At 45.5% G+C, this 14,639-nt stretch overlaps 1 long non-coding RNA gene across 1 annotated transcript; it reads left to right on the forward strand.

Moving 5' to 3' along the window:
- The first annotated feature begins 1,104 nt into the window (after positions 1-1,104).
- On the forward strand, positions 1,105-12,916 carry LOC136995401 (uncharacterized). Its single transcript, XR_010886981.1, has 4 exons — positions 1,105-1,249; positions 1,357-1,748; positions 8,098-8,286; positions 12,875-12,916. It is a non-coding gene; the product is annotated as an uncharacterized lncRNA (long non-coding RNA).
- Positions 12,917-14,639: the final 1,723 nt, after the last annotated feature.

The raw sequence follows: 14,639 nt of genomic DNA on the forward strand, positions 1-14,639 counted from the left end.
CCTTTTATAGGATTCAAAAAAGTTTCAGCCAGAAGCCATCCTTCCTCTCCAGCCCCGTAACAGGCTTTCTGCTTTGCTGAAGTGTCTGCCTCTGTTAGGTTGATGTTTGACTGTGATATGGATCTGTAATTGCTATAAATTGTGGTATACCACTGGCATCAATAGAGCTACACTATCTTACTCCAGCTAATGAACTGTGGTCTTTAATATACATTCTAGAAAGAAAGAAGAAACAATGCAGCTCAATCTTCAGAGGCATTTGGATTATCTACTTCTTGAGCTGGTCCTCCATCCTATGTGCCTCTGACTAAAGAACTTGCTAATATGTGAGACTAGAGTCACAGAGACTGTGGTCAAGGCTGCATACACAGCCCTCGGGACATGGCTCCTTATACAGACTGTGCTTGGGGACTGAGGGAAAGGGTCCTCAAAGTGTCTAGGGAAAAGAAAGGGGTAGTTTGAAGAGCTTTCTGAAGAAAAGGAAAAGGAGTTTGGGGGTCTAGAAAAGGGAAAGCTAGGCTGGGCTGAGAAAAAGATGGAAAAATGAGGTGTGGAGAAAAGGGTGGAAAGCGGATTGTCACTGAGATTCAGATGAAAAAAAAGAAGGACGATTGAAATATTGAGCTTTCTGAAAGTCCTTATCACTCAGGATAGTTTTATCGGGGGGATTCTCCTCTCCCCTGTGTCACTGCAAACAAAGTGCAGCTGCCTGATATCCTCTTACCTACGCAGTTTACCTGGGGGAAAGAACGTTATTTTCTAACCGCAGATATTGATTTGAGAACACAATATTTATTCTCAGAAAGATAGTACTTAAGAATCTTAAAATCCAGTTGTGTTGATTTTATGAACTCTGCATAAAGAATGTACATCACACAAACCCAGAAATGGCATGGATGGAGCGCTCAAATGAAAACGATCCATTTTGCTAAGGAGAAATTTTTACAAATACAGCCTCTGTGCTTAGGGCACTGGTGAGCATGAGTTAAACTGCTGCTGAGATTATAACGTTGGGTTTACAATGCGTTCAGTTATTATTTCTCAGTGAAGGAGACAGCCCTGCCCGTGATTGTCTCTTGCTGCTTCTTGGCTTAACGACTCAGCTGTGTCAAGACCACATCTCTACAGCAAGAGGAGCAACAATTAAAATACCTAGACCATGTGAGAAGCCATATATCCTGCAAATGTACTGAAACTAGAAATTACTCATTTGCGTCTGGGAGTGCCCGTTTAACATTATTACTGCTCAGTAAGTTTAATAATCGTGATAATAGTTATAATGGTGATGAAATAATAATAATAATAATGATAATGATAAAAATAATAATAATAATAATACGCCTTTTATTCCCGCAGCACCTCCCTCGCCCAGGCCGCGCCCACGCTCCCAGCAGGCCGGTGCATCCGGGGGTACCCGGGCGCCGCACGGAGCGCAGCCTGCGGCCGGCCCCGCGCAGCAAAACCTCCCTTGCCCTCTGAACCCCCGCACTGAAATACGCTTAATTACCATTACTCGACGCATCTTGCCAGCGTTTGAACGGTCTAAAGTGAATCGATCACCTTTCATTTAGCCTGGAGAGGACTGCACTAAAAAAAGATCTGTTAAACCGATACTGTGGCAGTATTTTTTATGCAAGAGTCATTGGAAGCAAATAAGAAACGAAGTGTGTAAATGCGCACGAACAGAGAGAACTATTTAATTGAAAGCATGGAAGAGGACGAAAGACCACAGTCGTTCCTGCTTTTCGGTAACATATGCCTATCCTACAATTGCCTGTAAATAGCCACTGCAAAAGCAACTCAGATTAGTGGCTTTCTGGATGAGGGATGGAAACTCTGACGATTTTTGCTGTTGAAAGCTTACGTGAACTTGTACTGCACCAGAAAAATAAAACCCTATAGGAACGCTGGCTTGCGGAGATATTTTTCCAATTATCACCTTGGCAAGATACAGTTCTGCACTTCCAGAGCCGAGCGCTCCCTCTCCAGCACGGGTTCTGCGCTCTCCCAAACCCACTCCGCTTCCCTCCCCCGGGCTTTCCACGGGTTTGTACAAACCACCCGCAAAGGTGCCCGCGGGTGTCGCTTCGCGGTGCGGTGCGGGTCTGCGCTCTGTGCCAGAGGCTCCCCGTCGCCCCGTCACGGCCGCGGCCGCTCCGCGGAGCGGTGCGGTGCGGTGCGGTGCGGTGAGGGCGCGCCGAGCGGGGGGCGCCCCCGGGCCGGCTCCCCCCTGCGGCACCGCGGCGGAGCCGGACCCGCCGGTAGCGGGGGCTCCGGGGGCTCGGGCGGAGCCGGCTGCGGGGCAGAGCGAGCGCAGGCGGCGCGGAGCCCCCCGCGCCCCGCGGCACCACGCGGGATCGCGGAGCCGACCGTGCGCGGCGTCGTCTCTGTTCTTGCAGTGGCTTGAAAATAATGCTTGGGTTACAGCCTGCTTGTGCTCTCTGCTTTCACAGCGCCGGGCTACGATTTTACGAGCCCACCGAGCCAGGAGATGGGAATTTATACCGAATACTGTATACTACACACTATTTTATCCTGTTAAAATGACGTAACTATATCGACAGTTTATTTCAGGCACAAATATTAAGATGATAAGCTGGCACAGATTTTTCCCTCGACCTGCAGCCCTGTGCTTCCACCGACGCTTAGGAAAACATTTGCTCCTTAAATTTCAGCGCCCACACTTTTCCCCTCAGCCGCCGCCCCTGCCGCATGTGCGCACCCGAGAGCGGAAGGTGTAAAATCGCCTTTCCGACTCCCCGGGCTCCCTTCGTTTCTGCTGCTCCCTGCGCAGCGCCCGCGGCCGCTTCTGCAGCGCCGGAGCCGGGAAGCCAGTCCCGGGGCGGGCTCCTCCTGGTCCTGCAGAGCCCCGCGGGGCCCTTGCGGCACTTGCGGCACCGGGCAGATCGCAGCGCTAAGGAGCGGGGATACCTCATTTGCACCATCTGACCGTGAAAACCTGCCTCTATATATGTGTGTGTTTTTGCAAGACTGAGTTTTCCATTACCTGTTGACCGGGAACACGTATACAGAGGAAGTTTTCGATATAATGCAGTTTTCTCTCACTGTAAATCCCACATGTTGTGGTCAAATTCTTGCCAGCTGGGAGGGCCAGAGCAGTAAAATCCAGTAATCCTGTTCATCATAAATCAAGTTTATGAACTGTAGTACAAGGTATATAACTCTGGAAGCTGTTCTCTTCAGTGGTAAATGGCTGTTGAAATGTTCGACTGTGGCATTGTCAAACTAGGTTTTCCACCTAAAATTTGACACAAGCTAATTCTCACAGCGATCGGCGTCTCTTGCTTAAATTGGAAGAAAACGGTCTGGCAAAAATTGTGTTAGACAAATAGAAACGTAAACCTCAGAGTATAATATTTAGAATAAAATCTCCCGGACGCTGATGCTGCGGCCAGCCTACATTTCCTATTCGCATATTCGTAATCAAATGTGTGCAGGCGTCTGGCCGGGTAGGCTGTCACGCAGTCGTCGTCAAAGAATAAGTAACCTCATTTAAAAGAAAATCTAAAAGTACTGGTTTAAAATTCTTTTTTAACGGACACTTCCCCTCTTCATACTTACAACATGTAACATAAGATGGGAAGAGAATGATGACCGCACAGTATAATCAAGACAATTCTCATCACAGCATACGTGCTATTTCCCCCTCGCTTTTAATTTCTTAGTGATTGAACCAGGGGCTTTTTAGGAAAAGAAGAGTAGAAAGAACAAATCCGCACTGTCCTCGCACTGGTTATCGTAGGCTACTTTGGAGGAGACACAGATGAGTCCTATGCCTTGTCCTTCAGGCTTTAGATTGTCATCCACACCGCGGCTAAACGTTTAATGTTTTGAGTCTGATCCTGCATTAGAGAGGTTCCCCAGGAGTATCTGGAGAAAGGTAGTTTAGCACATTATTTCCTCTTAGGTTTTCCGTAACTATAATATTTTTGACTCTAGGATATTTTCAGAACGAACTATGAAGGTTAGCAAAACACCGACGATTATTTTATTATTATTACTATTACTATTATTATAACCACGAATGTCATGACTACTACCAATGAAATACATCTATCTAGCAGCACAGAATACCTCAGATGCAGCAAAATAATAATAAAAGATTTCAGTAGACGTCCCCGAGTCCCAGGAGGCGGTGCAGGGTCTCTGTCAGGGTTCTGCAGCTTGTCAAAACTTGTCTAATCAAAGGAAGTGAAAGTGGGGAGAAAAAGCATTGGAATTTTCCGTGGAGCTGGAAGACGGGTTAGGGATCGAACCGAACGGGGTTTTCTTAAGCAATCGTGCTGGTGAGGCTACAGAGGCATTTGGAATAGGAAATACCGCCGATACACTGGCAATTTTTCTCCACAAAATTATGCGAAAAATTCTCGTGTGAAACAGCTGTCAAGATCTTACCCTCGGGGAAAAGAAAAAAGAAACCACGCACCGCACACCCACACACCCACACATACCGCATTTAAATGACAACCTGTTGGAAGCTTGAGGACCCCCGGGGCTCTCAAAGAGGTGTCGCTTGCGTTTGAACTAATTTAGAGATACTTTAAAATAATTATTGCTCGGTTTAATAATTGTTTAGTTTTCTCGACCGGTGGCAGGATTAGTCATAGAAAAAGCTCCATAGATATTCCCAGCCTCCTTGAGAATGTACAGAGACGTGGTCCAACACTCCCGGTGGGACTGGGCTTGTATTTTATATTGCAATGTACTTATTTAATGTTTCTCCATTCAAACCACCGCTCATTAATTTTGTACAATTGGAAAAAAAAGAAAAATAACCTCGAGGAGGTCTCGCTGGCATTACAGTGTGTGTGATACGCCGTGTCTCCTTTGCCTTGCAGAATCTGCTACGTGCAGTCTTGATTTCTGCATAGAATTAGGGCATTCCTGGCGCGAATCGCATAGCCAAACGAAGAGGAAATACGCAGCCTGCCCAGCTTAACGCTGTGCCTTCCTCGGCTTGGAAGAAATAGGGGAACTGATGTGGGCAATTCAGTTGCTCTGTATTTTGGAGCTACGGAATTGTAATTGTTTTATATCCTAAACGTGTATATATATGTGTGTGTATATATATACACACACATATTAAAATTATATTATATATATATAATATATATTCTCTTTATATGGATAGATATAGATTAGCTGTTTAGAATGTTTACTTCTAGGATAAATGGGAAGAAAGCTGCTATCATTTGTAAAATCGCCATGCTTCTATAAAATAAGACTGGGAGATTAAAACGCTCCCAATACATTTTGTTCCTTGGCATACTCTGAAGTCAATCAGCTTCTGGATATCTGGGATTTTAGAGATGTAAAAAAATGTGTTTTTTTTTTTTTTTCCAGAAGTGGGCTTTAACGGTGGAGTCTGCTCTTCTGGAATTAGACATGTTATCATTTTTAGTTTCTCGTTTCATCCACTACCCTTCAGACGAGTTTGTGTGATAATCTATTATAGTTCAGTCCACAGTAACACTGCACCACCTAACGTAGAGCAGTGCCAAAATACATCTCGATTGATGTTAGCAGGCGCCACTTCCACGGTAGTGATCATGCTGTTAAAGATCTCGTTTATAAAACATACTCGCTGTGTTACATTTTTCTTCTAGAGGAAACAGTCCTATTTCCATGTCCATTTTTAGCGGAGAGATTGTTGCCTTGTTTTACCTCCCAAACGCAAAAGCAAAGCATACAAAACCAATTGCCTGTTCGGGCTCTTCTAATATCCAACGCCTTAATGCGATCGGATTGACCATTAACATACAAACATAATCTTTCGCTAAAAAGTTTAGCTCGTCCGCTTCGGCAGCGAGTTCTGGCTAAGCCTGCCCTAATGTGAGGCAGAAGGAGAGGGAGACGGGACCAGGCGAGAGACAGAAGGAGACCGGGAAGAGCTTTATTAGATAAGTATATTAATCTGGATCCCAGCTGTATTCGCAGCGTTTTCCAAGATTCCTTTCAAAAATCTTTCTTGTCGGATGTGGGTTTCCCTAATTAATCGCTCATGCCGTTGTATACATTACAGCTCAAGAGTGTAATTTTAGTCAGTTGTTTTGAAGCGCTTTACTGCTCCCATCTGATTTGCATTTGTCGATTAAGCGTACAAGAAACGTAACACTTGTAGATAGGAGCCCCGAGACCCGGTTCCCCGCGGCCCGCGGCAGCCGCCCCGGCACTCGGCACCCGGCGCCCGGCGCGGTGCGGCGCGGGTGGCTCCGGCTGCGCGCCCCCCCGCCGGCCGCCCCCCGCGGCCCCCCGCCGCACTTCCGAGGCCGCGCGGAGCCCGGCCTGCGGCGGACAAGTCCCGGCGGCCTCTACCTTGGGCAGGCTCCGTCCGTCCAGGGCGGCTCCCCGTCGCAGCGCGGGCAGGCGGCGGGACCCGCCGCCCCCCTCGCGCGCAGAAACGCTTGACTAGAGCTTAAGCCTCCCTGGCCGCCCCCCTCCCCGCGCCGCCGTGCCGCCTTCACCTCCCGCCGCGGCCGTCGAGCCGGCAGCGCCCGGAGCAGCCGGCCGTGCCCGGCCACCCGGGGCCGCGGGGCCGGTCCCCCGCGGAGCGCCGCGCCGCGCAGTGCCCCCGCTTCTCCCGCCGCAGGCGGCAGCGGCGCGGCGGGCTCCCGGCGCGGTGTTGCTTCAGCGCTGCCGCGTAGTATTTAAATCTGCGCTTCTGCTTTAATATCCTCTGCTCGGACAGCGACCTGAATTTTCTCTCGTCGGGGTTTACTGCTCCTCGATGTGGTGCCCACCGCCGTGCCTCGCAGCATGCTTCCCATTTAACTCCCGCTTTACAGCCTCCGCATGACGACGGCCGCCGCGGGCAGCCCTGGCCCTTTCGCCCCCCAGTGCCGTGTAGGATATCTGCCTCGGGTACTTTTCGCTCCTTTATTGCCCTGTCACAGCCTGGGGCTCTCTGCCGCCCCGCAGATCCCAGCGACGCGGCGCGGCCCCGGCCCAGCGCCCTCCATTTACACGGAGGCGAAGCCACAAGGGACGCAGGGCCCTTTACACGGCAACCCTCCCCGCTACGGGCTTTTCATTTCTCCCGGGCACCGCTCGGGTGCGGGGGTAGCAGCGCCGCCGAGCCCCAGGGCCGCGCTAACGACCGCCGCTAGGGCAACGGCCACCGCCACCGAGGCAGCGCTCGGCGCCTGGGGGCGAAGCCAGTCCCACGGCGCGGCCATTTCGGGGCGGTGCCGCCATTTCGGGGCGGTGCGGCGGGCTCCGCCTGCGAGGGGCGGGCGTGAGGCGGGGCCACCGCTGCCCGCCCGGCCCGGCCCGGCCCGGCCCGGCCCGGCCCCGCCGCTGCCCGCCCGGCCGCCCGGCCGCCCGGCCCCGCCCCGCTGCGCCGCTGATGGCTGGGGACGTCTCACTTCATCTGTCACCAATTCTGCTCGCCTGCCCAGCTGTCAAAACAGGGGGTGTCTTTTTCATTCCAGCTCACAAAGTACCAAAGGGGAAAGGGGCTTTAATGCCTGTGTTTGGACACAAGCAATTATCCCTAATTATTGTTTTTCTTTTGAGCCTGCCCGGCCTGCTGGAGAGCCAGCAGATGAGCATGCCCTAATCCTCCCCAGTCGGCTGATCTCAGTGGGTTTTGCGGGACAAACCGGGCGAGAAGGCTTCGAGGCTTTCATCTCGATGTGAGTTTTGAACTGATTGAAACTCGTTGCGATGGGAGAATTAACCTCGGAGCCCAGGCTTTCAATGGCCTCTGATAAGAGATTATACGTGTTGATGGCAAGCTTTTCTTGGCAAAATGTTTTCAAAGGACTTGGAGCTGTTAAATCAAAGCACTATTGAATTGGTGGTAGGCCCCTTTAGAGCTCTCCCTCCTCCTCGTCCCCTGGTACTATGCGTTGGTAATTACAGGCGGGGTGGGAGAAGGGAAACAAAAAATCCCCCCTGAGATACACACCCATGCACACACGGGTGATAAGCAGTATCGGCCAGAGAACTACAGGGAAGCCAGAGTAAAATTTTCTTAATCCCACAGAGGATAATTACATAAACACTCATGGTGCTTCATGATAAATCCTGTTCTAGTGCAGTTTCCTTTCTTACCTCTGTTTCTTGCTTTTGCAGGGTTGCATAGCAATCCAAAGACCCAGACTTCAATGTTCTTTCCTCAATAATTCACCCTTATAAGAAAGAAAGAAAGAAAGAAAGAAAGAAAGAAAGAGAGGGAGGAAGCAAGGAAATCTCACAGAAGAGTAAGAGGCTATGTGGATCTTCCAGCCATGAATGTGTGTTTATGTGCATAAGAAAAGACAGGTAATATTTAAGAAATTTTGATGAGATTTCTTTAAATAGGAGCCAGTTATTCCTTGAGTTTGTTTCTTTTCCCTCTGTCCAAAGTTTGTGTCCTGGACTCTGGAATGACACATCTCATTAAAGAGTCATCATAATTATTAAATTTGGATCATATTTGGTCATATACTTTCTCTTCCACTGTCTCAGAATGGGGCTTTGGAAAAGCCTGTGTGCATCCATGAAATTTGTCTGCCCCTCAGCTCTTAAGCCTAGGGAATCTCTGTGCTCCAATCCATCCTGGATTTTTCAAATGAGTGTGCATTTGTTCAGAGACAGTTTCAGGACAATGGACGTGGATCTGATTTTGATTGTGGAAGGCTAGTTTAGATTATTGCGGGAAGTAGAAGAGGAAATAAACATTTTCTATTGGGAAGATAATTTACTTCAAGAGAAATGCTTACAAGAGTGTGGCATCCATTGTAGGAAGCTGTCAAACAGGGAAAAGAAAAATGTTTAGCTCTGTTTTGAATTCAGTGTTGATATCTGTTAGCAGGCAAGGAGAGGTGTTTGTATGGGCCAAGGCTTGTTTGTATGGAAGTCATATAACACTTTGGGACTTTCTTATTAAAATGACATTCAGGTTTGAAGCTGAGAGAAATAAAACATTGACATCAAGCCTGGAAGCATACAGATAGAAGAAGTTAGTTAGAGCTGCCCATAGTCAAAGATCACCTTCTCCAATACGGTACCCTGCATCAGTGCATCAGTAAGGAAGAGATAGTGAAAGCAGTGGCAGCACGGCGACAGGCAAACGGCAGCGGGGCAGAGGCGGTGGATGCTGGCAGCAGGCTGTGTATGAGCAGGGGGAACCTGCAGTTTGAGGACGGCTTTTGTTCAGGAAGTGCTTGGACTGAATCTGCCACAAACAGCACTGCAGAGCCAGGACTCCTGCATAGGTCTCCCTTCCTAGCCCCAGTATGTTCACTTTGATGCCTTGATACAAATACACTTGGAAAATGTCTTAGAGGAAATAGAGCAACCTGACCAGGAGCTGGATTGCTATAAGCCTGGTCAATGAACTCTGCATGCAGTATAGCCAGCTGCCTCAGCAGGCACTCCCGGCTGTAGGAGGAGGACTGGATTCAGGACTCTTGTAAATGTATACTGAGGGCTGGTAGTCTCGCTACTTTGATCCTTGGTTTTTCAAATTGATATTTTATTGTGTTTACTTTTTCTCTCTAGTAAAGCTTCTTGCTTTTAAAATCCTTTGTTTAAACTCTTTACCTGTGCGGAAACATCATTCATCTTAGAGCACTCTGCTGGTGTGCCTTGGGTTCCCAGCTCCTGATCCAAGCCTGAGCCAATGTAATTTATATTTTTAACAGAAATCTATGAGACCTTGAGCTCAGCCCTTTTTAATGCCTGTGAGTGTTTGCTAGATGGCTAACATGTAATCATTTTTTTCAATTCAAAAGCAATAATTATTAAAATATTATGATTAAACTGAAAGTTTTTGGGATTCAGTTCCTACAAAACCATTCAGCTCGTACTGTATGTATTATGGAGGTTTCCTGACAGCAGATAATTTAGTGGGAAGTTTGTTAGTAATTGGAAAATACATTTTTGAAAGTTGAAAATTGGTAGGGGTTTTTGTGTGTTTTCATTAAACAGTATCTGAACAACAACTGAAATTCAAAAATGCACATTTTGGCTTATTCAGTTCTTACTGTTGACTGGGTCTTTGACTATTATGGAGAAGCTGTGAAGAGTAATTATAGCTTTACTTGTCCTGATTGTTTTGAATGTTGGAGTGTTCTGCAAGGGAGTCTAGAGAGTTCACAAGCTGTGCAGGGTCTCAGTAGAGTTTATACATTGTACAGGATCTTTTCTTCTTTGGTGAAGTGCCTGAATTGTCAGTAAACTGTTGCAAAGCTTGTCAGGAAAGTGTATTTGCAGAGTTTATACTCTCCATAGAAGCAAACAGCTATAATAATGGAAAAAAATGTGGATTTTATAGCTTACATAGGATGAAAAAAACCAACAGTTAGAGCATATAGAATAGAGTGGCTTTATATACATTTGACAAGTCTAAAGATTCATCTGGGGCCAAGGCTGTTTCATTAATCATTGCTACTTCAGTAATGTGTACAAATCCTAAGCAGTTAGAATGTTTACCATATAAAATAGTGTGGGTCCAATTTATAAAATTAAAAAGATGGTTTCAGCCCCAAAGATCTTAAAATCTATATATTCAGTGAGAAGCAACAGTTAGACCCAACAAACATATGGTGGAAATGTGCTCTAACAGCAACACCAGTATCAGTCCAGAGGCAGCCGCAGCACACCAACAGCTCGGCTATGGTCAGCGTAACACAGACTAGCACCCAAGGCTGAAGGAGAGAGGCCCACGGCATCTAATACACTGATGAACCTTATGAGGTTCTTGTGATCAGAAGGGTACTCTGGCTCAGTGGCTTCTGTGGGCTTGATATGTGTAAGAGTTTTGGCTCTAGCAGTCTCTGGCCAAAATTTATGACATAGGAATAAATGACTTATTCATGCACCCCCATTTATGCATCTCCATCCCATCTGCTCCAGTACTTCCAACATCTTACCTCTCACCCTCCAGATTCAGCAAGTCTTTCTTCCCTAGAGCAAGGAGGCCACATCTATATTTCCTCTCCAGACATTTCACACATAAGCACTAGACATCACAGAATCACCACTGGTCGCAGAATCTGATTAACCAAACCACAAAGAGTTCCAACTCGGTGCCCCACATAATGTCAGCAAAGGATCTTATAGCCACTAAGTGATAATGTCTGAGCCCATTACTATGTGTCTGCCCATTGCCCATTGAAACCAACATCACCATAACTATTTTCTCTTCTCATACAGATTGGCTATCTAATCACAGGAACATAGCTATACAATCCAGTCCCTGCCTTTGCATTATTCTTTACCGTAGGTCAAAAAATGCTTCATTCTTCAAAGCGATAACTAGACCATGTAGAATTTGACTTGAGTTGTGGCTCATTAGGAACAAAGGGGAGCTACTATGTGAAAGCATCCTGTGGGCCAAATGCCACAATCCTTATTTTTATACACACTACTTGTGAGTATTCCTATTGGTCCCTGTAATTGTTTTCAGTATTTATTATGACCAAAGAATGAAAAATAGTGAGAATATCATTATATTCTTTGTCAAGTACTAAATATATGGTGTTGCAGAGACAGTTTCTTTTGTATCTGGAATCTAGTTGCAAAACATTCAATCTTTTTTAGCTATAAGTGAATTATGTTTCTAATAATAATAATAATAATAATAATCAGATTATTTTCTGAAGTAAAAGGTAAGTCTTTGGAATGTTATCACTTTTTAAATCAAAGTTTTGCCAGGGAAGATACTAATGTTTGGGTATAGCTTGATACAGTGTAGTCATATTTAAAAAAAAAATCAGCTCATGGAAATCCACAATCACTTAAGAAAGGACTTCTATAACAGTCCATTTTTTTCTGACTTATGAGACCCAAAAGAAAAAAGACTTCAGCCTGTAGCAGTTGTCGCAAGCCACAGAGGAGAAATTACAAAAAAAATGATAACATGCAAATGCTGCAAGGAAAAGAAAAGTTGGCCAGGAAAGTTTAATGATCTTAAAAAAAATACAGGCAAAGGCAAGTTCAGATACAAAGCAACTGGCAATGGGCTCAGACATTATCACTCAGTGGCTACAAGATCCTTTGCTGGCATTATGTTGGGCACTGAGTTCATTCTGGCACACTGCCCATGGGACATCTTGCTAATATGCAGAGTAATGTGTGCAGAATCAGATACTGTTTGCAGAGGCAGAAACTTGGATTAACTCATTTTTACTGTTCTACTTCCCATATCCATTTCAGAAGAGAATCTTAGTACAGAATCTTTTCCTTAATGCCCCTTACACGTAGCTCAGTTAAACCAATTAAATTAATTCTATTATTATTTTTATCAGTTGTTTCCCTTATTATTCTGCTGTTGGTCTGTTTTAAGTAATACTCATTTTCAAATACCTCTAAATACACAGTCCTTAAAAATCAAATATCTTCCTCCAGGCACAGCCTAAAGAGTACACATTTCTCAGCTCAAAGTTACAAATCTTCATCAAAGCCTGCCTTTTACACTAAATGTAATATCTGCATATGCAAATCCCCTAGGTACTTCTCTACATACAACTGCAGAACTCGTATCAGTCCATGATCTTTCTTTCAGCTCCAAACACACTGTCTGTCTTGGCCATACACAGTCAGACAGATGCAGACACAAACATGGGCACAAGCCCTTTAAAGGAATCTTATTTTTTGGCTGATGCTGTGAAAGTTTTGTCACCATGAGAGTCTTTACCTTCTTAAAAAGAGACACATTCTAACCTATGCAGTGATTACCAGTAATATCAACCTTTTCCTTTTAAAAAAGCTGGGAGGAGGACAAACACATCTAATCTAAAATCACTAGGGCTGTAGGAGACATTTTTCCTTTTTTTTTTTTTTTTTTTGAACAGGCTTAATATTTATTGAAATGTTCACCTGAATTCTAACATTTAATTTCCATCCTTAATTTTTGTTTTGACAGTATGGCTTTCTCTCCCCTGGCACCTCATCTTCAAAATACACCCATGCACATTTTCCCTGAAACCTGTGAGAGCAGAATGGAGTGCCTTGCTTGGGTACGCATCTGCAGCAAGTACTGACTAAGTGGTCGACTGGACACCTAAATGAGAGCAGGTGAGGGTGGATTTTGTTAGCTTGTGCAGCTAGCTGGATATAGGCAAAGAAATGCATTTTTACATGCAGTTATGCTGGTGCAGCTTTGAAAACAAGATGATGTCTGCACCAGGTCTTCCATACCCACAAGAGTAAGAGCTGAGACAGAAATGGGAAGAAATGATAGATGTCATACTTTCTCAGGTTATAACATATCCTAAAAAAGCACAGAGAGACCCCTTGGAAACAGATACCTTTCTAGCAGAGGGACCAATCTGTGGACTCCTCGCGAGTCCTGTGCAGTCTCCAAGCAACGAGTGCAGCTCCCATGCCTCCTGGTCAGTGACTAGCTGTGAGCTCCTGGCCATCCCAAATCCCCTGTGATGTGCAAGACAGCAGGGGCTGAAGAGGCTAATAGCACCGGGTCATCCTGTGATGCAGCTTCATATGCAGCCTAGCCATGCCTCCCAGTGGGGCAGTGGGCCCTCAGCTAGCCTTTGGTGTAACTCAAGTGCTCTCTGTTTTCCCTGCCTCTGAAGCACAGAAGCAAGTGGCATATGCATGGTAGCTCGCCATCCCTTGAAGATTCTGGAATACAGCTTGTGTGATGGGGGATGCTGCTCACCCCAGCCTAAAGGTTAGAGCACAGGGCTAGGAGGCCTGTCACAGGCCATAATGCGAGCTTTGTCTTTCTTAAGTAAATCTGCAATCTGTACTCCCTGCAGAAAAGCAAGGCATAGAGTCCTACTGCACCTGTCAATTTAACTTGAGGATAATTTCCTCTGGATCTGAAATAGTCCCATCAATTTAATTTGTGGCATACAATTAAAATATGACTGAAAGCGGCAAAAAGAAAAAGGATTCTCTGGGCTACTTGGGAGCTCCAGCCCAGACCCTACTCCAGGCTCCAGCTGTGGCCAACCTCTGAGACAAATGAAAAAAAAACAAGCCTCCCAAACAAAATTTATATGCTGTAGAATGCACTAAGGGAAAAATACCTTCTTTTTCCTCTGCAGGCTCCTAGCTGAAGTCATAAAGCATGACATGTTTGTTTTTAGTTGACTTTGGACAAATCTTTTCAATGAATTATGCATTTTGAACACTTTCATTTGATACACTAAAGAGTGATATGAGAACAAAACCATAGCTAATAGAAAAAAGAAACCCTTATGTACTTGAATTTTAACTAAGGTGCATATCTGTCATGTTTGTGTGTCGTGTTTCATTTACCTCAAGACGAGAGAACACTTCCCCTGCTCTAACAGTCCTTAATCCAGAAAGAAGTGGCCAAGTGCACTGATAACAATAGTTTCAAGACTGCAAAACTAGTGACAGTTGACCTAAAGGATCTGGAAGGCAAAACTTTTCCTGATAGATGTTAGGAAATGATTCACAATGATTCTATTTAAACTTTCAGCCTCTGTCTTCAGTGTCCAACAAATGTTTCTGTAGAAGCATGACAAAGGAACCCTAAGATATAGCTCACTGGATGAATAATCACAACAAATAATTTATATGATTAATTTTGTTCTTTTATCTCCATTCTATTAGAACTATTTTAGCAGATGTCAGCATTTTAAATGCAATTGTTTTTAGAAATGGTTGAGTGTGTCTTCAGAAATAATTGCTGAACT

Source organism: Apteryx mantelli, chromosome Z (genome assembly GCF_036417845.1).
Source record: "Apteryx mantelli isolate bAptMan1 chromosome Z, bAptMan1.hap1, whole genome shotgun sequence".
In the NCBI taxonomy this organism is placed as follows: Eukaryota; Metazoa; Chordata; class Aves; order Apterygiformes; family Apterygidae; genus Apteryx; species Apteryx mantelli.